The following is a 27,962-nucleotide window of genomic DNA, read 5'->3' as shown; positions in this document are numbered from 1 at the left end:
GTAGGAGGACATGAGGCCTTGTGGGAGGGCATGAAGCCTTGTGGGAGGACATGAGGCCTTGTGGGAGGGCATGAGGCCTTGTAGGAGGGCATGACGCCTTGTGGGAGGGTATGAGGACTTGTGGGAGGGTATGAGGCCTTGTGGGAGGGCATGAAGCCTTTTGGGAGGACATGAGGCCTTGTGGGAGGGCATGAGGCCTTGTAGGAGGGCATGACGCCTTGTAGGAGGGCATGAGGCTTTGTGGGGGATCCGAAGCCTTGTGGGATGGCATGAGGCCTTGTGGGAGGGCATGCGGCCTTGTGGGAGGGTATGAGGACTTGTCGGAGGGTATGAGGCCTTGTAAGGGTTCAGAGATATTGTGGGAGGGCACAAGGCCTTGTGGGAGGGAATGAGGCCTTGTAGGAGGGTTTGAGGCCTTTTGGGTGATCCGAGGCCTTGTGGGAGGGCATAAGGCCTTGTGGGATGGCATGAGGCCTTATAGGAGGGCATGAAGCCTTGTGGGAGGGCATGAGGCCTTGTAGGAGGGCATGAGGCCTTATGGGAGGGCATGAGGCCTTGTAGGCATGCATGAGGCCTTGTAGGCGTGCATGAGGCCTTGTGGGGGATCCGAGGCCTTGTGGGAGGGCATAAGACCTTGTGGGAGGGCATGAGGCCTTGTGGGAGGCTTTGAGGCTTTGTGGGAGGGTATGAGGCCTTATGGGAGGGCATGAGGCCTTGTAGGGGTTCAGAGGCCTTGTGGGAGGGCATGAGGCCTTGTGGGAGGGTATGAGGACTTGTGGGAGAGTATGAGGCCTTGTGGGGGATCCGAGGCCTTGTGGGAGGGCATAAGGCCTTGTGGGAGGGCATGAGGCCTTGTGGGAGGTTTTGAGGCCTTGTGGGAGGGTACGAGGCCTTGTGGGAGGGCATGAGGTCTTGTAGGGTTTCAGAGGCCTTGTGGAAGGGCATGAAGCCTTGTGGGAGGGCATGAGATCTTATAGGCATTCATGAGGCCTTGTGGGAGGGCATGAGGCCTTGTAGGAGGGCATGAGGCCTTGTGGGAGGACATGAGGCCTTGTGGGGGGGGCATGGGGCCTTGTTGGAGGGCATGAGGCCTTGTGGGACGCCATGGGGCCTTGTGGGAGGGCACAAGGCCTTATGGGAGGGCATGAGGCCTTATGGGAGGGCATGAGGCCTTGTAGGCATGCATGAGGCCTTGTAGGCGTGCATGAGGCCTTGTGGGGGATCTGAGGCATTGTGGGGGCGCATGAGGCCTTGTGGGAGGGCATGAAGCCTTGTAGGCATGCATGAGGCCTTGTGGGGGATCTGAGGCCTTGTGGGAGGGCATGAGGCCTTATGGGAGGGCATGATGCCTTGTGGGAGGGCATGAGGCCTTCTAGGCGTGCATGAGGACTTGTGGGGTATCTGAGGCATTGTGGGGGGGGGGGCATGAGGCCTTGTGGGAGAGCATGCGGCCTTGTGGGAGGACCAGACCCCTCGCGGGGGCAAGGGGAGGCTCCCCGATCGTGGGGGAAGGTTGAAGCAGTGGCGATGAATCGAGGTAAGTGGAATGGCCACTTATCACCTGGATCCAGCAGGCCTCACCTGACTTTAGCTGGCAGGCTCTCCGAGGCCCGAGAGACCCGACCAGCTAGAGTTAAATTTGCAATGGGACCTTGCCACAGGGGCATGTCATGCCTTGTTTTGTTATTTGAACGGGAGCCCTGCCTCCGTTAAGACCGGAAATTAACCCGCCCATTTACTCAGGTGTTGCTGGGAAGCACACCGACCCCCTTCCATCGAAGGGGGTAATGTCAGAGGGACCGCACGGAATCGGGGAATGTTGACATAGGCCATCACAATGGGGACCGTGACCAAAGGTAGAGTATTGCGGGCCAGGGGAGATGGGTCCTTGTGAGCCTTTGGGCAAGGTGTGCAGTGGGTGACTTACTCCCGACTCATCTTAAGAGTGGATGCAAGTCTTCCTCGATTCCGAGGGACTGCCTATGATAATAATTCCCTATTACTAAATTTACATTATCGCCCGCAGTTACAATCACTCCCTCCGCCCCTGCCCCACCCCCACCCACGTTAGTTGCCAGGAAATGCACACGTAGGGAGAATATTTTTTGCTAATATGTCAGTATGTGTGTGAGTGTTAGAGCATGAATGGGAGTGTGAGTGAGTGTGTGTGTGTGTGTCTGAGTGTGTGAGTGTGTATGTGTGTGTGTGTGTGTGTGTATGTGAGTGTGTGTGTGTGTCTGAGTGTGTGAGGGTGTATGTGTGAGTGTGTGTGAGTGTGTGTGTGTGTGAGTGTGTGTGAGTGTGTGTGTGAGTGTGTCAGTGAGTGAGAGTGAGAGAGAGAGTGTATGTGTGAGTTTGAGTGTCTGTGTTGGAGTGTGAGTGTGTGTGTGTTTGTGAGTGTGTATGTGTGAGTGTGTGTGTGTGAGTGTGTGTGTGAGTGTGTGTGTGAGTGTGTGTATGAGTGAGAGAAAGAGTGTATGTGTGAATGTGAGTGTCTGTGTTGGAGTGTGAGTGTGAGTGTGTGTGTGCCTGTGTGAATGTGAGTGTGTGTATGTGCGCGTGAGTGTGTGTGCGTGTGTGTGTGAGTGTGTGAGTGTGAGTGTGTGTGTTGGAGTGTGAGTGTGAGTGTATGTGTGTGAATGTGTGAGTGTGAGTGTGTGTGTTGGAGTGTGAGTGTGAGTGTGTGTGTGTGTTGGAGTGTGAGTGTGAGTGTGTGTATGTGTGTTGGAGTGTGAGTGTGTGTGTGTGTGTGTTGGAGTGTGAGTGTGAGTGTGTGTGTGTTGGAGTGTGAGGGTGAGTGTGTGTGTGTGTGTGTCTGTGTGTGTGTGTGTGTTGGAGTGTGAGTGTGAGTGAGTGTGTGTGTGTGTGTGTGTATGAGTGTGTGTCTGTGTGTGTGTTGGAGTGTGAGTTTGAGTGTGTGTGTGTGAGTGTGTGTGTGTGTGTGTTGGAGTGTGAGTGTGTGTGAGTGTGTGTGTGTGTGTTGGAGTGTGAGTGTGAGTGAATGAGTGTGTGTGTGTGTGTGTATGAGTGTGTGTCTGTGTGTGTGTTGGAGTGTGAGTGTGAGTGTGTGTGTGAGTGTGTGTGTGTGTGTTGGAGTGTGTGTGTGTGTGTGTGTGTGTGTGTATGAGTGTGAGTGTTTGTGTGTGTGTGTGAGTGTGTGTGTGTGTGTGTGAGTGTGTGTGTGTGTGTTGGAGTGTGTGTGTCTGTGTGTCTGTGTGTGTGTGTGTGTGTGTGTGTTGGAGTGTGAGTGTGAGTGAGTGTGTGTGTGTGTGTGTATGAGTGTGTGTCTGTGTGTGTGTTGGAGTGTGTGTGTGAGTGTGTGTGTGCGCGTGTGTGTGTGTGTGTATGAGTGTGTGTCTGTGTGTGTGTTGGAGTGTGAGTGTGAGTGTGTGTGTGTGTGTGTGTTGGAGTGTGAGTGTGTGTGAGTGTGTTGGAGTGTGAGTGTGAGTGAGTGTGTGTGTGTGTGTATGAGTGTGTGTCTGTGTGTGTGTTGGAGTGTGAGTGTGAGTGTGTGTGTGTGAGTGTGTGTGTGTGTTGGAGTATGTGTGTGTGTGTGTGTATGAGTGTGAGTGTTTGTGTGTGTGTGTGTGTATGTGTGTGTGTATGAGTGTGTGTCTGTGTGTGTGTTGGAGTGTGAGTGTGAGTGTGTGTGTGTGTGTTGGAGTGTGTGTGTGTGTGTGTGTGTGTGTGTGTATGAGTGTGAGTGTTTGTGTGTGAATGTGTGTTGGAGTGCGGGCGCGTGTCTCAGTGCGAACGAGTCTCAGTGTGTGTGTAGGTGAACGCGCGAGTGTGAGTGTCTCGGAACAGGCAGTCGTCACGTGGCTCCCGCGTCCTCAAACAATCTTCTCGTTGAGTGGGAAGGTGGGGTTGAAGGAGGGGTTGACACTGGAATGCGAGCTGGGGTAGGACCCGGGGTAGGAGACTGGGTAGGCGCCCGGATGCATGATGGTGTGGATCACAACCGCCGGCTGCAAATGAGAGGAGAAGGGAACGGTTAGAGGTCAGACGTCACATTCTCCCCCACTCCCTCATTTGTGCATCGCCCCCCGCCGTGGGGGGGAGAGTCAACGCCAATATCCGGCTCTCAGTCGGCGAGTACTCACCACTGTACTGTCAATGGCGCAGCACCGAAGGCCACGGCAGCTGAAGGCGCTCACGGTCAGCGTGATGGCAAGTTCCACCACATCGAAGATCAGCAGCATCACTTTCAGAGAGGTGGAGATCTGAGCGAGGGAAAGGTGGACACAGTGAGACAGTATGATACAGTGAGACAGTAATATACAGTGAGACACAGTGAGACACAGTGAGACAAAGTGAGATACAGTGAGACACAGTGAGACAGTAAGATACAGTGAGACACAGTGAGACAAAGTGAGCTACAGTGAGACACAGTGAGACACAGTGAGACAAAGTGAGCTACAGTGAGACACAGTGAGACACAGTGAGACAAAGTGAGCTACAGTGAGACACAGTGAGACACAGTGAGACAAAGTGAGCTACAGTGAGACACAGTGAGACACAGTGAGACAAAGTGAGCTACAGTGAGACACAGTGAGACACAGTGAGACAAAGTGAGCTACAGTGAGACACAGTGAGACACAGTGAGATACAGTGAGACAAAGTGAGCTACAGTGAGACACAGTGAGACACAGTGAGATACAGTGAGACAAAGTGAGCTACAGTGATACACAGTGATACACAGTGATACACAGTGAGACAGTGAGATACAGTGAGATACAGTGAGACAAAGTGAGATACAGTGAGATACAGTGAGACACAGTGAGACAAAGTGAGAGTCAGTGAGACACAGTGAGAGACAGTGAGACACAGTGAGAGGCATTGAGACACAGTGAGACACAGTGAGAAACAGTGAGACACAGTAAGATACAGTGAGAGAAAGTGAGACACAGTGAGATATAGTGTGACACAGTGAGACAAAGTGAGATACAGTGAGACACAGTGAGACACAGTGAGAGACAGTGAGACACAGTGAGACAAAGTGAGACAGTGAGGCACAGTGAGACAGTGAGAGACAGTGAGATACAGTGAGACACAGTGAGATATAGTGAGACACAGTGAGACAGTGAGATACAGTGAGACACAGTGAGATACAGCGAGACAAAGTGAGATACAGCGAGACAAAGTGAGATACAGTGAGACACAGTGAGAGACAGTGAGACACAGTGAGATACAGTGAGACACAGTGAGATACAGTGAGAAACAGTGAGACACAGTAAGATACAGTGAGAGAAAGTGAGAGACAGTGAGACACAGTGAGATATAGTGAGACACAGTGAGACAAAGTGAGATACAGTGAGACACAGTGAGACACAGTGAGAGACAGTGAGCCACAGTGAGACAAAGTGAGACAGTGAGGCACAGTGAGACAGTGAGAGACAGTGAGATACAGTGAGACACAGTGAGATATAGTGAGACACAGTGAGACAGTGAGATACAGTGAGACACAGTGAGATACAGTGAGACACAGCGAGATACAGTGAGACACAGTGAGACACGATGAGATACAGTGAGACAAAGTGAGATGCAGTGAGGCACGGTGAGACAGTGAAACTCAGTGAGAGACAGTGAGATACAATGAGAAACAGTGAGACACAGTGAGACTCAGCGAGATATGGTGAGACACAGTGAGACAGTGAGACCCAGTGAGAGACAGTGAGATGCAGTGAGACACAGTGAGATACAGTGAGAAAGTGAGATACAGTGATACACAGTGAGACACAGTGAGACACAGTGAGATACAGTGAGACAAAGTGAGAAACAGTGAGACACAGTGAGAGAGAGTAAGGCACAGTGAGAGGAAGTCAGACACAGTGAGATTCAGTGAGGCACAGCAAGCTACAGTGAGACACAGTGAGGCAGTGAGACCCAGTGAGAGACAGTGAGCTACAGTGAGACACAGTGAGATACAATGAGACACAGTGAGACAATGAGACACAATGAGATACAGTGAGACACAGTGAGATACAGTGAGATACAGTGAGAGACAGTGAGACACAGTGAGACAGTGAGACACAGTGAGTCACAGTGAGATACAGTGAGACAAAGTGAGAGACGGTGAGACACAGTGACATACAGTGAGATCCAGTGAGATACAGTGAGACACAGTGAGACACAGTGAGAGAGAGTGAGATACAGTGCGAGAGTGTGAGAGAGAGTGAGATACAGCGAGACACAGTGAGATACAGTGAGATTCAGTGAGATACAGTGAGACATAGTGAGAGAGAGTAAGATACAGTGAGATACAGTGAGAGAGAGTGAGATACAGTGAGATACAGTGAGAGAGGGTAAGATGCAGAGATACAGTGAGAGAGAATGAGACACAGTGAGAGAGAGTAAGATACAGTGAGACACAGTGAGATACAGTGAGGCACAGTGAGAGAATGAGTGAGATACAGTGAGATACAGTAGACACGGGGAGAGAGAGTGAGATACAGTGAGATACAGTGAGAGACAGTTAGACACAGTGAGACAAAATGAAATACAGTGAGATACAGTGAGACACAGTGAGAGAGAGAGAATGAGATACAGCGAGATACAGTGAAACACAGTGAGTGAGTCAGATAAAGTGAGAGAGAGTGAGATACAGTGAGACACAGTGAGACACAGTGAGAGAGAGAGTGCGATACGGTGAGATACAGTGAGATACAGTGAGACATGGTGAGATGTAAGACATAGTGAAAGAGAGTGAGCTACAGTGAGATAGAGCGAGACAGTGAGAAACAGTGAGGCACAGTTAGGTACAGTGAGATACAGTGAGACACACTGAGAGAGAGAGAGAGAGATACAGTGAGATACAATGAGATACAGTGAGACAACGTGAGAGACAGTGAGACACAGTGAGAGACAGTGAGACAAAAATGAGATACAGTGAGAGACAGTGAGACACAGTGAGAGACAGTGAGACAAAATTAGATACAGTGAGATACAGTGATACACAGTGAGAGAGAGTGTGAGATACAGCGAGATACAGTGAAACACAGTGAGAGAGTGAAATAAAGTGAGAGAGAGTGAGATACAGTGAGACACAGCGAGAGAGAGAGAGTGAGATATGGTGAGATACAGTGAGATACGGTGAGACACGGTGAGATGTGAGACACAGTGAAAGAGAGTGAGGATCAGTGAGAGAGAGTGCGATACAGTGAGATAGAGCGAGACACACTGAAAGAGAGAGAGAGATACAGTGAGATACAGTGAGACTACGTGAGATACAGTGAGACACTGTGAGAGACAGTGAGACACAGTGAGACACAGTGAGACAATGTGAGATACAGTGAGATACAGTGAGACAGTGAGACACCATGAGACAGTGAGAGACAGTGAGATACAGTGAGACACAATGAGATATAGTGTGACACAGTGAGACAGTGAGATACAGTGAGACACAGTGAGATACAGCGAGACAAAGTGAGATGCAGTGAGACACAGTGAGAGACAGTGAGACACAGTGAGATACAGTGAGATACAGCGAGATACAGTGAGACACAGTGAGAGACAGTGAGACATGGTGAGATACAGTGAGACAAAGTGAGATACAGTGAGACACGGTGAGACAGTGAGACCCAGTGAGAGACAGTGAGATACAATGAGAAACAGTGAGTCACAGTGAGACACAGCGAGCTACGGTGAGACACAGCAAGACAGTGAGACCCAGTGAGAGACAGTGAGATACAGTGAGACACAGTGAGAGACAGTGAGACATGGTGAGATACAGTGAGACAAAGTGAGATACAGTGAGACACGGTGAGGCAGTGAGACCCAGTGAGAGACAGTGAGATATAATGAGAAACAGTGAGTCACAGTGAGACACAGCGAGCTACGGTGAGACACAGCGAGACAGTGAGACCCAGTGAGAGACAGTGAGATACAGTGAGACACAGTGAGATACAGTGAGACACAGTGAGACATTGTGAGACACAGTGAGACAGTTAGGCACAGTGAGAGGCAGTGAGACACAGCGAGATACAGTGAGATACAGTGAGGCAGTGAGACCCAGTGAGAGACAGTGACATACAGTGAGACACAGTGAGATAAAGTGAGACACAGTGAGACAAAGTGAGATACAGTGAGACACAGTGAGACAAAGTGAGACAGTGAGGCACAGTGAGACAGTGAGAGACAGTGAGATACAGTGAGACACAGTGAGATATAGTGAGACACAGTGAGACAGTGAGATACAGTGAGACACAGTGAGATACAGCGAGACAAAGTGAGATACAGCGAGACAAAGTGAGATACAGTGAGACACAGTGAGAGACAGTGAGACACAGTGAGATACAGTGAGACACAGTGAGATACAGTGAGAAACAGTGAGACACAGTAAGATACAGTGAGAGAAAGTGAGAGACAGTGAGACACAGTGAGATATAGTGAGACACAGTGAGACAAAGTGAGATACAGTGAGACACAGTGAGACACAGTGAGAGACAGTGAGCCACAGTGAGACAAAGTGAGACAGTGAGGCACAGTGAGACAGTGAGAGACAGTGAGATACAGTGAGACACAGTGAGATATAGTGAGACACAGTGAGACAGTGAGATACAGTGAGACACAGTGAGATACAGTGAGACACAGCGAGATACAGTGAGACACAGTGAGACACGATGAGATACAGTGAGACAAAGTGAGATGCAGTGAGGCACGGTGAGACAGTGAAACTCAGTGAGAGACAGTGAGATACAATGAGAAACAGTGAGACACAGTGAGAGAGAGTGAGATACAGTGCGAGAGTGTGAGAGAGAGTGAGATACAGCGAGACACAGTGAGATACAGTGAGATTCAGTGAGATACAGTGAGACATAGTGAGAGAGAGTAAGATACAGTGAGATACAGTGAGAGAGAGTGAGATACAGTGAGATACAGTGAGAGAGGGTAAGATGCAGAGATACAGTGAGAGAGAATGAGACACAGTGAGAGAGAGTAAGATACAGTGAGACACAGTGAGATACAGTGAGGCACAGTGAGAGAATGAGTGAGATACAGTGAGATACAGTAGACACGGGGAGAGAGAGTGAGATACAGTGAGATACAGTGAGAGACAGTTAGACACAGTGAGACAAAATGAAATACAGTGAGATACAGTGAGACACAGTGAGAGAGAGAGAATGAGATACAGCGAGATACAGTGAAACACAGTGAGTGAGTCAGATAAAGTGAGAGAGAGTGAGATACAGTGAGACACAGTGAGACACAGTGAGAGAGAGAGTGCGATACGGTGAGATACAGTGAGATACAGTGAGACATGGTGAGATGTAAGACATAGTGAAAGAGAGTGAGCTACAGTGAGATAGAGCGAGACAGTGAGAAACAGTGAGGCACAGTTAGGTACAGTGAGATACAGTGAGACACACTGAGAGAGAGAGAGAGAGATACAGTGAGATACAATGAGATACAGTGAGACAACGTGAGAGACAGTGAGACACAGTGAGAGACAGTGAGACAAAAATGAGATACAGTGAGAGACAGTGAGACACAGTGAGAGACAGTGAGACAAAATTAGATACAGTGAGATACAGTGATACACAGTGAGAGAGAGTGTGAGATACAGCGAGATACAGTGAAACACAGTGAGAGAGTGAAATAAAGTGAGAGAGAGTGAGATACAGTGAGACACAGCGAGAGAGAGAGAGTGAGATATGGTGAGATACAGTGAGATACGGTGAGACACGGTGAGATGTGAGACACAGTGAAAGAGAGTGAGGATCAGTGAGAGAGAGTGCGATACAGTGAGATAGAGCGAGACACACTGAAAGAGAGAGAGAGATACAGTGAGATACAGTGAGACTACGTGAGATACAGTGAGACACTGTGAGAGACAGTGAGACACAGTGAGACACAGTGAGACAATGTGAGATACAGTGAGATACAGTGAGACAGTGAGACACCATGAGACAGTGAGAGACAGTGAGATACAGTGAGACACAATGAGATATAGTGTGACACAGTGAGACAGTGAGATACAGTGAGACACAGTGAGATACAGCGAGACAAAGTGAGATGCAGTGAGACACAGTGAGAGACAGTGAGACACAGTGAGATACAGTGAGATACAGCGAGATACAGTGAGACACAGTGAGAGACAGTGAGACATGGTGAGATACAGTGAGACAAAGTGAGATACAGTGAGACACGGTGAGACAGTGAGACCCAGTGAGAGACAGTGAGATACAATGAGAAACAGTGAGTCACAGTGAGACACAGCGAGCTACGGTGAGACACAGCAAGACAGTGAGACCCAGTGAGAGACAGTGAGATACAGTGAGACACAGTGAGAGACAGTGAGACATGGTGAGATACAGTGAGACAAAGTGAGATACAGTGAGACACGGTGAGACAGTGAGACCCAGTGAGAGACAGTGAGATATAATGAGAAACAGTGAGTCACAGTGAGACACAGCGAGCTACGGTGAGACACAGCGAGACAGTGAGACCCAGTGAGAGACAGTGAGATACAGTGAGACACAGTGAGATACAGTGAGACACAGTGAGACATTGTGAGACACAGTGAGACAGTTAGGCACAGTGAGAGGCAGTGAGACACAGCGAGATACAGTGAGATACAGTGAGGCAGTGAGACCCAGTGAGAGACAGTGACATACAGTGAGACACAGTGAGATAAAGTGAGACACAGTGAGACAAAGTGAGATACAGTGAGACACAGTGAGACAAAGTGAGACAGTGAGGCACAGTGAGACAGTGAGAGACAGTGAGATACAGTGAGACACAGTGAGATATAGTGAGACACAGTGAGACAGTGAGACAGTGAGATACAGTGAGACACAGTGAGATACAGCGAGACAAAGTGAGATACAGCGAGACAAAGTGAGATACAGTGAGACACAGTGAGAGACAGTGAGACACAGTGAGATACAGTGAGACACAGTGAGATACAGTGAGAAACAGTGAGACACAGTAAGATACAGTGAGAGAAAGTGAGAGACAGTGAGACACAGTGAGATATAGTGAGACACAGTGAGACAAAGTGAGATACAGTGAGACACAGTGAGACACAGTGAGAGACAGTGAGCCACAGTGAGACAAAGTGAGACAGTGAGGCACAGTGAGACAGTGAGAGACAGTGAGATACAGTGAGACACAGTGAGATATAGTGAGACACAGTGAGACAGTGAGATACAGTGAGACACAGTGAGATACAGTGAGACACAGCGAGATACAGTGAGACACAGTGAGACACGATGAGATACAGTGAGACAAAGTGAGATGCAGTGAGGCACGGTGAGACAGTGAAACTCAGTGAGAGACAGTGAGATACAATGAGAAACAGTGAGACACAGTGAGAGAGAGTGAGATACAGTGCGAGAGTGTGAGAGAGAGTGAGATACAGCGAGACACAGTGAGATACAGTGAGATTCAGTGAGATACAGTGAGACATAGTGAGAGAGAGTAAGATACAGTGAGATACAGTGAGAGAGAGTGAGATACAGTGAGCTACAGTGAGAGAGGGTAAGATGCAGAGATACAGTGAGAGAGAATGAGACACAGTGAGAGAGAGTAAGATACAGTGAGACACAGTGAGATACAGTGAGGCACAGTGAGAGAATGAGTGAGATACAGTGAGATACAGTAGACACGGGGAGAGAGAGTGAGATACAGTGAGATACAGTGAGAGACAGTTAGACACAGTGAGACAAAATGAAATACAGTGAGATACAGTGAGACACAGTGAGAGAGAGAGAATGAGATACAGCGAGATACAGTGAAACATAGTGAGTGAGTCAGATAAAGTGAGAGAGAGTGAGATACAGTGAGACACAGTGAGACACAGTGAGAGAGAGAGTGCGATACGGTGAGATACAGTGAGATACAGTGAGACATGGTGAGATGTAAGACATAGTGAAAGAGAGTGAGCTACAGTGAGATAGAGCGAGACAGTGAGAAACAGTGAGGCACAGTTAGGTACAGTGAGATACAGTGAGACACACTGAGAGAGAGAGAGAGAGATACAGTGAGATACAATGAGATACAGTGAGACAACGTGAGAGACAGTGAGACACAGTGAGAGACAGTGAGACAAAAATGAGATACAGTGAGAGACAGTGAGACACAGTGAGAGACAGTGAGACAAAATTAGATACAGTGAGATACAGTGATACACAGTGAGAGAGAGTGTGAGATACAGCGAGATACAGTGAAACACAGTGAGAGAGTGAAATAAAGTGAGAGAGAGTGAGATACAGTGAGACACAGCGAGAGAGAGAGAGTGAGATATGGTGAGATACAGTGAGATACGGTGAGACACGGTGAGATGTGAGACACAGTGAAAGAGAGTGAGGATCAGTGAGAGAGAGTGCGATACAGTGAGATAGAGCGAGACACACTGAAAGAGAGAGAGAGATACAGTGAGATACAGTGAGACTACGTGAGATACAGTGAGACACTGTGAGAGACAGTGAGACACAGTGAGACACAGTGAGACAATGTGAGATACAGTGAGATACAGTGAGACAGTGAGACACCATGAGACAGTGAGAGACAGTGAGATACAGTGAGACACAATGAGATATAGTGTGACACAGTGAGACAGTGAGATACAGTGAGACACAGTGAGATACAGCGAGACAAAGTGAGATGCAGTGAGACACAGTGAGAGACAGTGAGACACAGTGAGATACAGTGAGATACAGCGAGATACAGTGAGACACAGTGAGAGACAGTGAGACATGGTGAGATACAGTGAGACAAAGTGAGATACAGTGAGACACGGTGAGACAGTGAGACCCAGTGAGAGACAGTGAGATACAATGAGAAACAGTGAGTCACAGTGAGACACAGCGAGCTACGGTGAGACACAGCAAGACAGTGAGACCCAGTGAGAGACAGTGAGATACAGTGAGACACAGTGAGAGACAGTGAGACATGGTGAGATACAGTGAGACAAAGTGAGATACAGTGAGACACGGTGAGACAGTGAGACCCAGTGAGAGACAGTGAGATATAATGAGAAACAGTGAGTCACAGTGAGACACAGCGAGCTACGGTGAGACACAGCGAGACAGTGAGACCCAGTGAGAGACAGTGAGATACAGTGAGACACAGTGAGATACAGTGAGACACAGTGAGACATTGTGAGACACAGTGAGACAGTTAGGCACAGTGAGAGGCAGTGAGACACAGCGAGATACAGTGAGATACAGTGAGGCAGTGAGACCCAGTGAGAGACAGTGACATACAGTGAGACACAGTGAGATAAAGTGAGACACAGTGAGACAAAGTGAGATACAGTGAGACACAGTGAGACAAAGTGAGACAGTGAGGCACAGTGAGACAGTGAGAGACAGTGAGATACAGTGAGACACAGTGAGATATAGTGAGACACAGTGAGACAGTGAGATACAGTGAGACACAGTGAGATACAGCGAGACAAAGTGAGATACAGCGAGACAAAGTGAGATACAGTGAGACACAGTGAGAGACAGTGAGACACAGTGAGATACAGTGAGACACAGTGAGATACAGTGAGAAACAGTGAGACACAGTAAGATACAGTGAGAGAAAGTGAGAGACAGTGAGACACAGTGAGATATAGTGAGACACAGTGAGACAAAGTGAGATACAGTGAGACACAGTGAGACACAGTGAGAGACAGTGAGCCACAGTGAGACAAAGTGAGACAGTGAGGCACAGTGAGACAGTGAGAGACAGTGAGATACAGTGAGACACAGTGAGATATAGTGAGACACAGTGAGACAGTGAGATACAGTGAGAACAGTGAGATACAGTGAGACACAGCGAGATACAGTGAGACACAGTGAGACACGATGAGATACAGTGAGACAAAGTGAGATGCAGTGAGGCACGGTGAGACAGTGAAACTCAGTGAGAGACAGTGAGATACAATGAGAAACAGTGAGACACAGTGAGACTCAGCGAGATATGGTGAGACACAGTGAGACAGTGAGACCCAGTGAGAGACAGTGAGATGCAGTGAGCCACAGTGAGATACAGTGAGAAAGTGAGATACAGTGATACACAGTGAGACACAGTGAGACACAGTGAGATACAGTGAGACAAAGTGAGAAACAGTGAGACACAGTGAGAGAGAGTAAGGCACAGTGAGAGGAAGTCAGACACAGTGAGATTCAGTGAGGCACAGCAAGCTACAGTGAGACACAGTGAGGCAGTGAGACCCAGTGAGAGACAGTGAGCTACAGTGAGACACAGTGAGATACAATGAGACACAGTGAGACAATGAGACACAATGAGATACAGTGAGACACAGTGAGATACAGTGAGATACAGTGAGAGACAGTGAGACACAGTGAGACAGTGAGACACAGTGAGTCACAGTGAGATACAGTGAGACAAAGTGAGAGACGGTGAGACACAGTGACATACAGTGAGATCCAGTGAGATACAGTGAGACACAGTGAGACACAGTGAGAGAGAGTGAGATACAGTGCGAGAGTGTGAGAGAGAGTGAGATACAGCGAGACACAGTGAGATACAGTGAGATTCAGTGAGATACAGTGAGACATAGTGAGAGAGAGTAAGATACAGTGAGATACAGTGAGAGAGAGTGAGATACAGTGAGATACAGTGAGAGAGGGTAAGATGCAGAGATACAGTGAGAGAGAATGAGACACAGTGAGAGAGAGTAAGATACAGTGAGACACAGTGAGATACAGTGAGGCACAGTGAGAGAATGAGTGAGATACAGTGAGACACAGTAGACACGGGGAGAGAGAGTGAGATACAGTGAGATACAGTGAGAGACAGTTAGACACAGTGAGACAAAATGAAATACAGTGAGATACAGTGAGACACAGTGAGAGAGAGAGAATGAGATACAGCGAGATACAGTGAAACACAGTGAGTGAGTCAGATAAAGTGAGAGAGAGTGAGATACAGTGAGACACAGTGAGACACAGTGAGAGAGAGAGTGCGATACGGTGAGATACAGTGAGATACAGTGAGACATGGTGAGATGTAAGACATAGTGAAAGAGAGTGAGCTACAGTGAGATAGAGCGAGACAGTGAGAAACAGTGAGGCACAGTTAGGTACAGTGAGATACAGTGAGACACACTGAGAGAGAGAGAGAGAGATACAGTGAGATACAATGAGATACAGTGAGACAACGTGAGAGACAGTGAGACACAGTGAGAGACAGTGAGACAAAAATGAGATACAGTGAGAGACAGTGAGACACAGTGAGAGACAGTGAGACAAAATTAGATACAGTGAGATACAGTGATACACAGTGAGAGAGAGTGTGAGACACAGCGAGACAGTGAGACCCAGTGAGAGACAGTGAGATACAGTGAGACACAGTGAGAGACAGTGAGACATGGTGAGATACAGTGAGACAAAGTGAGATACAGTGAGACACGGTGAGACAGTGAGACCCAGTGAGAGACAGTGAGATACAATGAGAAACAGTGAGTCACAGTGAGACACAGCGAGCTACGGTGAGATACAGTGAGACAAAGTGAGATACAGTGAGACACGGTGAGACAGTGAGACCCAGTGAGAGACAGTGAGATACAATGAGAAACAGTGAGTCACAGTGAGACACAGCGAGCTACGGTGAGACACAGCGAGACAGTGAGACCCAGTGAGAGACAGTGAGATACAGTGAGACACAGTGAGAGACAGTGAGACATGGTGAGATACAGTGAGACAAAGTGAGATACAGTGAGACACGGTGAGACAGTGAGACCCAGTGAGAGACAGTGAGATACAATGAGAAACAGTGAGTCACAGTGAGACACAGCGAGCTACGGTGAGACACAGCGAGACAGTGAGACCCAGTGAGAGACAGTGAGATACAGTGAGACACAGTGAGATACAGTGAGACACAGTGAGACATTGTGAGACACAGTGAGACAGTTAGGCACAGTGAGAGGCAGTGAGACACAGCGAGATACAGTGAGATACAGTGAGGCAGTGAGACCCAGTGAGAGACAGTGACATACAGTGAGACACAGTGAGATAAAGTGAGACACAGTGAGACACAATGAGATACAGTGAGACACAGTGAGAGGCAGTGAGACACAGTGAGACACAGTGAGACAGTGAGACACAGTGAGTCACAGTGAGATACAGTGAGACAAAGTGAGAGATGGTAAGACACAGTGAGATACAGTGAGACACAGTGAGATACAGTGAGACACAGTGAGATACAGTGAGACATCGTGAGATACAGTGAGACACAGTGAGACAGTGAGACTCAATGAGATACAGTGAGATACAGTGAGATGCTGTGAGACAAAGTGAGAGGCAGTGAGACACAGTGAGAGATAGTGAGACACAGTGAGGCACAGTGAGACAACGCGAGATACATTCAGATACAGTGAGCTAGTGAGACACCATGAGACAGTGAGAGCCAGTGAGATACAGTGAGACACAATGAGATATAGTGAGACACAGTGAGACAGTGAGATACAGTGAGACACGCTGAGAGAGAAGGAGAGATACAGTGAGATACAGTGAGATACAGTGAGACAACGTGAGATACAGTGAGATACAGTGAGACAGTGAGACAAAGTGAGAGACAGTGAGACACAGTGAGACACAGTGAGAGGCAGTGAGATACAGCGAGATACAGTGAGACAAAGTGAGTGAGTCAGATAAAGTGAGAGAGAGTGAGATACAGTGAGACACAGTGAGAGAGAGAGTGAGATACGGTGAGATACAGTGAGATACAGTGAGACATGGTGAGATGTGAGACATAGTGAAAGAGAGTGAGATACAGTGAGAGAGAGTGAGATACAGTGAGATAGAGCGAGACAGTGAGAAATAGTGAGGCACAGTTAGATACAGTGAGATACAGTGAGACACACTGAGAGAGAGAGAGAGAGATACAGTGAGATACAATGAGATACAGTGAGACAACGTGAGAGACAGTGAGACATAGTGAGAGACAGTGAGACAAAATCAGATATAGTGAGATACATTGATACACAGTGAGAGAGAGTGTGAGATACAGCGAAATACAGTGAAACACAGTGAGAGAGTGAGATAAAGTGAGAGAGAGTGAGATACAGTGAGACATAGCGAGAGAGAGAGAGAGTGAGATATGGTGAGATACAGTGAGATACGGTGAGACACGGTGAGATGTGAGACACAGTGTAAGAGAGTGAGGATCAGTGAGAGAGAGTGCGATACAGTGAGATAGAGCGAGATACACTGAGAGAGAGGGAGAGATACAGTGAGATACAGTGAGATACAGTGAGACTACGTGAGATACAGTGAGATACAGTGAGACAGTGAGGCACAGTGAAATACAGTGAGATGCAGTGAGACAAAGTGAGAGACAGTGAGACACTGTGAGAGACAGTGAGACACAGTGAGACACAGTGAGACAATGTGAGATACAGTGAGATACAGTGAGACAGTGAGACACCATGAGACAGTGAGAGACAGTGAGATACAGTGAGACACAATGAGATATAGTGAGACACAGTGAGACAGTGAGATACAGTGAGAAACAGTGATATACAGCGAGACAAAGTGAGATGCAGTGAGACACAGTGAGAGACAGTGAGACACAGTGAGATACAGTGAGACACAGCGAGATACAGTGAGACACAGTGAGAGACAGTGAGACATGGTGAGATACAGTGAGACAAAGTGAGATACAGTGAGACACGGTGAGACAGTGAGACCCAGTGAGAGACAGTGAGATACAATAAGAAACAGTGAGTCACAGTGAGACACAGCGAGCTACGGTGAGACACAGCGAGACACAGTGAGACATCGTGAGACACAGTGAGACAGTTAGGCACAGTGAGAGGCAGTGAGACACAGCGAGATACAGTGAGATACAGTGAGGCAGTGAGACCCAGTGAGAGACAGTGAGATACAGTGAGACACAGTGAGATAAAGTGAGACACAGTGAGACAGTGAGACACAATGAGATACAGTGAGACAAAATGAGATACACTGAGACACAGTGAGAGGCAGTGAGACACAGTGAGACACAGTGAGACAGTGAGACACAGTGAGTCACAGTGAGATACAGTGAGACAAAGTGAGAGATGGTAAGACACAGTGAGATACATTGAGACAGTGAGACACAGTGAGATACAGTGAGATGCAGTGAGACAAAGTTAGAGACAGTGAGACACAATGAGACACAGTGAGAGGCAGTGAGACACAGCGAGATACAGTGAGACAAAGTGAGATACAGTGAGACATGCTGAGACAGTGAGACCCAGTGAGAGACAGTGAGATACAATGAGAAACAGTGAGTCACAGTGAGACACAGCGAGCTACGGTGACACACAGCGAGACAGTGAGACCAATGAGAGACAATGAGATACATTGAGACACAGTGAGATACATTAAGACACAGTGAGATACAGTGAGACATCGTGAGACACAGTGAGATAGTTAGGCCCAGTGAGACACAGTGAGACAACATGAGATACAGTGAGATACAGTGAGACAGTGAGACACCATGAGACAGTGAGAGATAGTGAGATATAGTGAGACACAGTGAGACAGTGAGATACAGTGAGAAACAGTGAGATACAGTGAGACAAAGTGAGATACAGTGAGACACAGTGAGAGACAGTGAGACACAGTGAGATACAGTGATACTAAGCGAGATACAGTGAGACACAGTGAGACACAGTGAGAGACAGTGAGACACGGTGAGATACAGTGAGACAAAGTGAGATACAGTGAGACACGGTGAGACAGTGAGACCCAGTGAGAGACAGTGAGATACAATGAGAAACAGTGAGTCACAGTGAGACACAGTGAGCTACGGTGAGACACAGCGAGACAGTGAGACCCAGTGAGAGACAGTGAGATGCAGTGAGACACAGTGAGACACAGTGAGACACAGTGACACATCGTGAGACACAGTGAGACAGTTAGGCACAGTGAGAGGCAGTGAGACACAGTGAGATACAGTGAGACACAGTAAGGCAGTGAGACCCAGTGAGAGACAGTGAGATACAGTGAGACACAGTGAGATACAGTGAGACACAATGAGATACAGTGAGACACAATGAGATACAGTGAGACAACATGAGATACAGTGAGACACAGGGAGCGACAGTGAGGCACAGTGAGACACAGTGAGTCACAGTGAGATACAGTGAGACAAAGGGAGAGACGGTAAGACACAGTGAGATACAGTGAGACACAGTGAGATACAGTGAGACATAGTGAGGTACAGTAAGAGAGAGAGTGAGATACAGCGCGAGGGTGTGAGAGAGAGTGAGATACAGTGAGACACAGTGAAATACAGTGAGATTCCATGAGAGACAATGAGACACAGTGAGACACAGTGAGACAACGTGAGATACAGTGAGCCAGTGAAATACCATGAGACAGTGAGAGACAGTGAGATACAGTGAGACACAGTGCGAGAGAGAGATACAGTGAGATAGAGTGAGACAACGTGAGATACAGTGAGATACAGCGAGACAGTGAGACACAGTGAGACACAGTGAGATAAAGTGAGATGCAGTGAGACAAAGTGAGAGACAGTGAGATACAGTGAGAGACAGTGAGACACAGTGAGGCACAGTGAGACAACGTGAAATACAGTCAGATACAGTGAGCCAGTGAGACACCATGAGAAAGTGAGAGCCAGTGAGATACAGTGAGACACAGTGATATATAGTGAGACACAGTGAGACAGTGAGATACAGTGAGACACACTGAGAGAGAGAGAGATACAGTGAGATACAGTGAGACAACGTGAGATACAGTGAGATACAGTGAGACAGTGCGACACAGTGAGATACAGTGTGATGCAATGAGACAAAGTGAGAGACAGTGAGACACAGTGAGACACAGTGAGACTACGTGAGATACAGTGAGATACAGTGAGACAGTGAGACACCATGAGACAGTGAGAGACAGTGAGATACAGTGAGACACAGTGAGATATAGTGGGACACAGTGAGACAGTGAGATACAGTGAGAAACAGTGAGATACAGCGAGACAAAGTGAGATACAGTGAGACACAGTGAGAGACCGTGAGACACAGTGATATACAGTGAGACACAGCGAGATACAGTGAGACACAGTGAGACACAGTGAGAGACAGTGAGACACGGTCAGATACAGTGATACAAAGTGAGATACAGTGAGACACAGTGAGACAGTGAGACCCAGTGAGAGACAGTGAGATACAATGAGAAACAGTGAGTCACAGTGAGACACAGAAAGCTATGGTGAGACACAGCGAGACAGTGAGACCCAGTGAGAGACAGTGAGATGCAGTGAGACACAGTGAGATACAGTGAGACACAGTGAGACACAGTGAGACAATTATTTCTCCAAGAAGAAAGAACTAGTGAGAGAACCTATATCAATCAGCCCAAGCTGACAAGAGACGGACACATGGTTCCTGAGACATAAGGGGAATTCTATTGGGTTAAAAGAACCTATATGTAATCTATAATCATTGTGATTGGCTTGTGTCCAGCCGTGATGGGCTGTGTAACTGTAGTAAACTGTTTGTAACTGTTGTGAAACATATAAAAGTGAATGTAACCCTTTGTTCTGTGGAGAGAAGCCTGGACTCAGTCTTGTGATTTCCTCCCCGCTAGCGTTAATAAAGGCCGCATCAGCATTGGAACCGACTCTGAGTGTTGAGTGATTCTTCTGAGAAAACACTAACGCTAACAGTGGCGTAGTCGACGGGATTTCCCGGAGTCGCTGGACACCCTTGGAAAAACCCGGGTGAGTATATAAAAAAAAACGATTTTTAATTATAAAGGGTGCGGAAGGTGGAAGCTGGTTGATCGACACGAGGAGACGGTCTAATATCTCAAACGCCTAGCCTGAGCCTGAATTAAGAGGACTTTTGTCCGCCGTGACGGCCAGGAACCAAGTAGGCGTAGGGAACACACTTGGACCGTGGGATCGTGATACCGAGAGACATCTTCCGGACCCAGTAGTGTAATTTGAAATACCCCGGGGTAGAACCAAGCGGTGTACAGCGGCTAACGGAATCCAAACCTGTGAACAGGGTCGGACCAACGGGCCGAGCGGTGGTAGGTAGTCGTTAAGGATACGTAGAGCACTGCGGGAATTGCTTAAACGCGTTTTTAAGCATTGTATAAGTTTGTGTAACGGCAGAACTTGTGACCTGACAGTAGCCAAGAGACAGTTTACTACAAGTCGCGCTAGAAAGAAAGCGGACCTCTGAGAGTAGATTCCTAACGGTACTAGTCCTACCCAGGAATGGCAATGAAAACAAGTAAACTCGAGTGGGGACCAGAAGGGTCGCTTACCCACCACCTGGCGGAAAAACAAAAGAAGCTAATTGAAAAAATGATTAAAGCAGGGTGGAATCCTCAGGAACTAGTTATGTGAGGAATTATTTAGATAAAACTACGAATTCCCTGAAAGGTCATGGATCCAAAAATAGAGCCGGCCAAAACAAGAAGAGAGACTGTTGTAAATGTCTGATTGTTGAGTGAGAAGTGTCTGTGTGATTTTTGACTGCAGAATGAATTTTTTTATGTTTTCATGTTCCGAAAGCCTGGTTGGAAGAGGAATGCAAGTGTCTGTTTATTTTAGAAACAGAGTGAAAGTCTTTTTTTAACCCTTTGTAATGTTGTCCTGTATGTGGGAAATTTTAAGACATTTAAGTTAGAAACGCAAGTGTGGATTTATTCGGATGATAAGTTACGGAGCTAGGAAAATAAACAAATAAAGGATAGGTTTGTTGAGCAAAAGATTTATTTGACACGCTCACTTACTTGCCGAAAGAAAACATGCAATGATTGATTGGGTTGAAAGACATAAATTTAGTCTCGGAATGAGATAAAGAATGCTTTAAAAAAAAGAGCTTCTAGCAAAAAAACAAGTTTTAAATAAAGATTGAAATTACAAAGTTTGAATTGGGATTTTGAGATATTCAGAGAAGGCACAGAAAATACTGAGGTGGATTCAAAAAAAAAAATTATTAAATTAAATCTGATCAGGTCAAACTTCTGGGCGAGTGGCGAGTTATCTGCGAAGGTGTAAAAGGGACTTTTGGAAAATGTTAAAAACAGCAAGCTTTAGTAACAACTTTGAAACTGGAGCATTTTGAGATAACGAAAGGCAGCACTCAAACTCTCAAAGCTGGACTCCATTCCAGTTATGGAGAAAAAGAAAAAGATAAAGACGCCACTTTGAAAGTAAACAAATGATTTTAAATTAACAACTTTATGGAGTTACAAGCCCTCCGTGTAAAATACAAAACCTAATTTGAAGAAAGAAAAAAAAGATGTAACGGACTAAATGGAAAAAGACATAACTTACTAAATACTAGTTGATGTTTGCTGTGAAAAAGATATTGGTTTAATTAGAAGGGAAAAAAAATTGGAATAAGTAAAAAACACTCTACATGGATTCGAATTTTAAATTATGAAAAAGTTTCAATGCAGTTTGAAAAGATTTCCAAAATGGACAGTGTTTATCAAAAAAAGTCCCGAACAGTCGAAACAAGCAGGAGGGTTTTGAAGATAACGAGGAGAAAGAGAGAAATAAAAAAAAACAGAATTGAATTTCAGTAAACAAAATTGCTATTGTATGTGTGGTCTTGTTTTAAAACAATTAAAAAAAAAATTATTTGGCAAGTACTTGAATTTGAAGTTAAGAAAACATTGGAGTTTACTCTAATGATTTATGCTGTTTTTAACGGATTCCTAATTTCGAAGCCAGTTTTGAAGGCACAAAGACTTTTTTTCAGATGATTACGTGAAGTCACGTAATGACATCAGGTCTTCTTACAAACCTGGAAAGGAGTTAACCCTTTCCATTGACAGCCGTTTTATACTGAACATTATTAATTTGGATTTCTTAATAGGAAAAAAAAGACTCACCTAACAGAGGAAACAAAAATAAAAACAGAACTAGCTTATGTAATAATACTTGCCTGATACAATAAAGAAATAGATACTCAATAAAACAAATTGAAGCGTTAAAAGCTAAGATAAACAGGCTGGAAGAGATAACGGGACTAGACGGATAGTGCAGTGCGCAGCCATAGCACCATCACCTATGGCAATAGAGCCAATGTACCTCACGGTGGGTAGGTGTAGTCCACAAACCCAACCTAACGGTAAAGCAGACAGCGATGTTTGGAGGAATAGCTTTGGCCTTGGTCATAATAGGAGTTTGGGTAATATTTAAGTGGGTAAAGACACGGGCGCACGCCCCACAGATTCAGCTCGAAATGGTTCGATTATAACCTTGTGCTTCTGATTTTGCAGGGTGACAGGGATACTCGTAGAGCAAAAAACTTAACCCCTGGTGACGACCAGGCCGTCTGTTTAAAATTACAGATAATACTTACCGGAATGGGAATACGAAAGGCGCTACTCGTAATATGGATAGCCCTGCGACATGCACGTACCCTGGGCAACACCGACGGATTGCAGAGCACGCTGGAAATAAACAACTACATGAACTATGGAGTCTTGTTTGATTTAACGGACGGAATGTGCATCCCAGCAGCCAAGGACTGGAGCAAGGACAGGACTTATTTTAATGCATGGTTACAAGTGAATCCTAATAAGAATCCTAATAAGAATAAGAGTATGTGTACAGTGCTCCACGGGTATAAGGAGCAGATGCATTAAACGGAGGGATGTCAAAGGGCCTGATGAATGTACTTTCGGCATAATTTGCACGCCTCCGGGACAATCCCAGCAATCAGTCATCCGCAAGAAGGGAATGGGGCTGTGTGGGTATTACGAGGAGGCGGGGGCGGCTGCAATATCATTGTATGTATGTTTCTCACCCCATCCGACACCGCGCCCCATAAGAATCACTACATTGCCCGAGGAACTGCCTTGCCCCATAACTACAAAGGGACCAGAGAATGGGATTGCAATGTACAACGAGGGGGAACTGTTGTATGATAATGTTAAACATGAAATTGTGCCTGTTCTGATCAATATTTCAGGCATCCAGATGCCGGAATACTGTACAGAACAGTCAAGGAAGATATACAATGTATTAAGTAAAGTTGTAATGCAGCAGGCTGCCGATGCAATGGGTGCCAGTAGGTTCCGAGGACAGGGGTTAGCCCCCAGGATAAAGAGGGAGATAGTTAATGATGTTGCTACCGTTTTCAATACAGGGACCTCCGTAGTGAACTCGATAGACATACAAGGATTAAATGAGAGGGTGGAACAGCTTAGAGGGGTGATGAAGGGGTTATTGGAGAGGGTGGAGCAAAACCAGGAAGACCAAGCCAACCTAGGAAAGGAGGGTGCCAAAATCCAGCTGGATGGCATCTCAGTCCTGGAAGCTCACGCCAGAACCATCAATCACCTCATTGATAGAGAACAGGAAGATACAGGGAAAGCAAAGACAGGGGCAACTCTGTCACGCTTATGGTCTGTGGATGGTGGGACAGATCCGCCACAATCTCGACCAGATCCAACGCGGGGAAGTACCCGATTGGATAGACAGTTCACATCTGGCTCAGTTGGCTAACCAAAGGGGGATACTGGATAATTGTACTCTGAAGGGACTGACCCGAGTATACCCAGCAATTCCAGATTGCCAGATAGGTAGGAATACTGAGATAGGGATAGTCCTGATGATCCCTATAGCCACGCCGGACTCAGGGCCGTTCCCCCTATACCAACTAGAGAATATCGGAATAATACGGGAAAATGTCTCCATACGCTACTACCTGACCACCACCTCCGCCGTTCGTCGAAACAACATACTTACCGGGATTTCCCTAACAGATTGCAAGCAAAGGGGGGAAATCACAGTATGCCCTCACCCGGTGGGCCGAGGGGAGCTAGACGAGTGCGGGTTTAACCGAACCGACGGGTGTGTACTAGAAATAGTGCCCGCACACAGGCACTTCGCGAGGGCAGGCTACGGAGGGAAGGGAAGATACTGCGTCTCTACTACTGAGCGTTCATTCCAGTATAATGACCTGCAGTGCCCTATACCACAGCCAAACTTTTGCTTTACACCACTACGACCTGTCGCGATCGGGCAAGTGCATATCACCAGGTTAGGCGCCGGAAGTCCGAAGTTATTGAGGTAACCGATCAGCTCCATGATCATTTACAGGATTATGATGAACCAGATCAGGTCCTTATCCCACATCTAACAGAAGTATTTCGAGAGTTGAGGCTCAGAGTGGATCAATCCGTAAAGCTCTACCACCAACTACAAACTAAAATCAAAGTACTGGAAGATGATACCGAGGTAGACTTACAAAGTCAGAGTTGGTGGAGAAAGGTCTGGGACTGGGGAATAAATGTGAACATCCACCCATGGATTCGAATAATTTCACATATACTGGTCGGGATACAATCTTAGCAATAACATGGGGCGTAATGGCCTGCCAGGAATGCAGACACCACGCACAATGAAGACGGACAAATCACCGTTCCCCGGATACTAAACAAGCCTGTTTAATAAAGGGGCAGGAGGATTTGGCCTTTGTCAATTCGATTTAAGCAACCGGGACTCCTGAAACCACGTGACTGGCCAGCACGTTGAGGCAGGAAATACCAGGCCGTGTACAAAATCTAATAAAGGTCGAATGGTCAGTTAAAAGGGGACTAGGACTAGTCCCTTTACCGAAAGGGGGAGTTGTTGTAGGAGGTAGGCACCTTTAGAATATACCAGAATACTAGGCATTAGGCACCTGCTAGATATATCTAAACGCATATAAGTTTAAAGTGGCCACACATAAAATGGCTGCCCAGGTATGATGGGAAATCAGGTCGTCAAGCTGTGAACTGTTGAATGTTCAATGACCGAGCAATAACCCGGTGAGACCCACTATAGGAATGCCTTGGATGCAGGATAAGAATAATGAGGAGAGAACCCATCTCCCGTATTCAAGGCCATAAACCAATTAATTCCCCAGGAAGAAAGAGATAAGAGAACCCATCTCCTGTAAACAAGGTTATAAACCAATTATTTCTCCAAGAAGAAAGAACTAGTGAGAGAACCTATATCAATCAGCCCAAGCTGACAAGAGACGGACACATGGTTCCTGAGACATAAGGGGAATTCTATTGGGTTAAAAGAACCTATATGTAATCTATAATCATTGTGATTGGCTTGTGTCCAGCCGTGATGGGCTGTGTAACTGTAGTAAACTGTTTGTAACTGTTGTGAAACATATAAAAGTGAATGTAACCCTTTGTTCTGTGGAGAGAAGCCTGGACTCAGTCTTGTGATTTCCTCCCCGCTAAGCGTAATAAAGGCCGCGACGGCGTTGGAACCGACTCTGAGTGTTGAGTGATTCTTCTGAGAAAACACTAACGCTAACAGTGAGATACAGTGAGACACAGTGAGATATAGTGAGACACAGTGAGACAGTGAGATACAGTGAGACACAGTGAGATACAGCGACACAAAGTGAGATACAGTGAGACACAGTGAGAGACAGTGAGACACAGTGAGATACAGTGAGACACAGCGAGATACAGTGAGACACAGTGAGACAACGTGAGATACAGTGAGATACAGTGAGACAGTGAGACACCATGAGACAGTGAGAGACAGTGAGATACAGTGAGACACAGTGAGATATAGTGAGACACAGTGAGACAGTGAGATACAGTGAGAAACAGTGAGATACAGCGAGACAAAGTGAGATACAGTGAGACACAGTGAGAGACAGTGAGACACGGTGAGATACAGTGAGATACAGTGAGATACAGTGAGACACGGTGAGGCAGTGAGACCCAGTGAGAGACAGTGAGATACAATGAGAAACAGTGAGTCACAGTGAGACACAGCGAGCTACGGTGAGACACAGCGAGACAGTGAGACCCAGTGAGAGACAGTGAGATGCAGTGAGACACAGTGAGATACAGTGAGACACAGTGAAACACAGTGAGACATCGTGCGACAAAGTGAGACAGTTAGGCACAGTGAGAGGCAGTGAGACACAGTGAGATAAGGTGAGACACAGCGAGATACAGTGAGACACAGTGAGGCAGTGAGACCCAGTGAGAGACAGTGAGATACAGTGAGACACAGTGAGATACAGTGAGATACAGTGAGACAGTGAGAAACAATGAGATACAGTGAGACAACATGAGATACAGTGAGACACAGTGAGAGACAGTGAGACACAGTGAGACACAGTGAGACAGTGAGACACAGTGAGTCACAGTGAGATACAGTGAGACAAAGGGAGAGACGGTAAGACACAGTGAGTTAGAGTGAGACACAGTGAGGCACAGTGAGATACAGTGAGACACAGTGAGGTACAGTGAGAGAGAGAGTGAGATACAGTGCGAGGGTGTGAGAGAGAGTGAGATACAATGAGACAAAGTGAGATACAGTGAGATTCAGTGAGAGACAGTGAGACACAGTGAGACACAGTGAGACAACGTGAGATACAATGAGATAAAGTGAGCCAGTGAGACACCATGAGACAGTGAGAGACAGTGAGATACAGTGAGACACAGTGAGAGAGAGAGGGAGATACAGTGAGATACAGTGAGACAACGTGAGATACAGCGAGACAGTGATACTCAGTGAGACACAGTGAGGCACAGTGAGACACCATGAGAGAGTGAGAACCAGTGAGATACAGTGAGACACAGTGAGATATAGTGAGACACAGTGAGACAGTGAGATACAGTGAGACACACTGAGAGAGAGAGAGATACAGAGATACAGTGAGACAATGTGAGATACAGTGAGACACAGTGAGACACAGTGAGATACAGTGAGATGCAGTGACACCAAGTGAGACACAGTGAGATACAGTGAGATGCAGTGACACAAAGTGAGAGACAGTGAGACACAGTGAGAGACAGTGAGACACAGTGAGACAACGTGAGACAACGTGAGATATAGTGAGATACAGTGAGCCAGTGAGACACCAAGAGACAGTGAGAGACAGTGAGATACAGTGAGACACAGTGAGAAAGAGTGAGACACAGTGAGACAGTGAGACTGTGAGACCCAGTGAGAAACAGTGAGATACAATGAGAAACAGTGAGTCACAGTGAGACACAGCG

At 46.8% G+C, this 27,962-nt stretch overlaps 1 pseudogene; it reads right to left on the bottom strand.

Moving 5' to 3' along the window:
• Positions 1–3,833: 3,833 nt before the first annotated feature.
• LOC139247844 (membrane-spanning 4-domains subfamily A member 4D-like) overlaps positions 3,834–27,962 on the bottom strand; it is a 283,929-nt pseudogene continuing 259,800 nt past the window's right edge.

Source organism: Pristiophorus japonicus, unplaced genomic scaffold, assembly GCF_044704955.1.
Source record: "Pristiophorus japonicus isolate sPriJap1 unplaced genomic scaffold, sPriJap1.hap1 HAP1_SCAFFOLD_285, whole genome shotgun sequence".
Taxonomy (NCBI): domain Eukaryota; kingdom Metazoa; phylum Chordata; class Chondrichthyes; family Pristiophoridae; genus Pristiophorus; species Pristiophorus japonicus.
The sequence above is the reverse complement of the archived record's forward strand: the minus strand, read 5'-3'. Positions and strand labels throughout refer to the sequence as shown.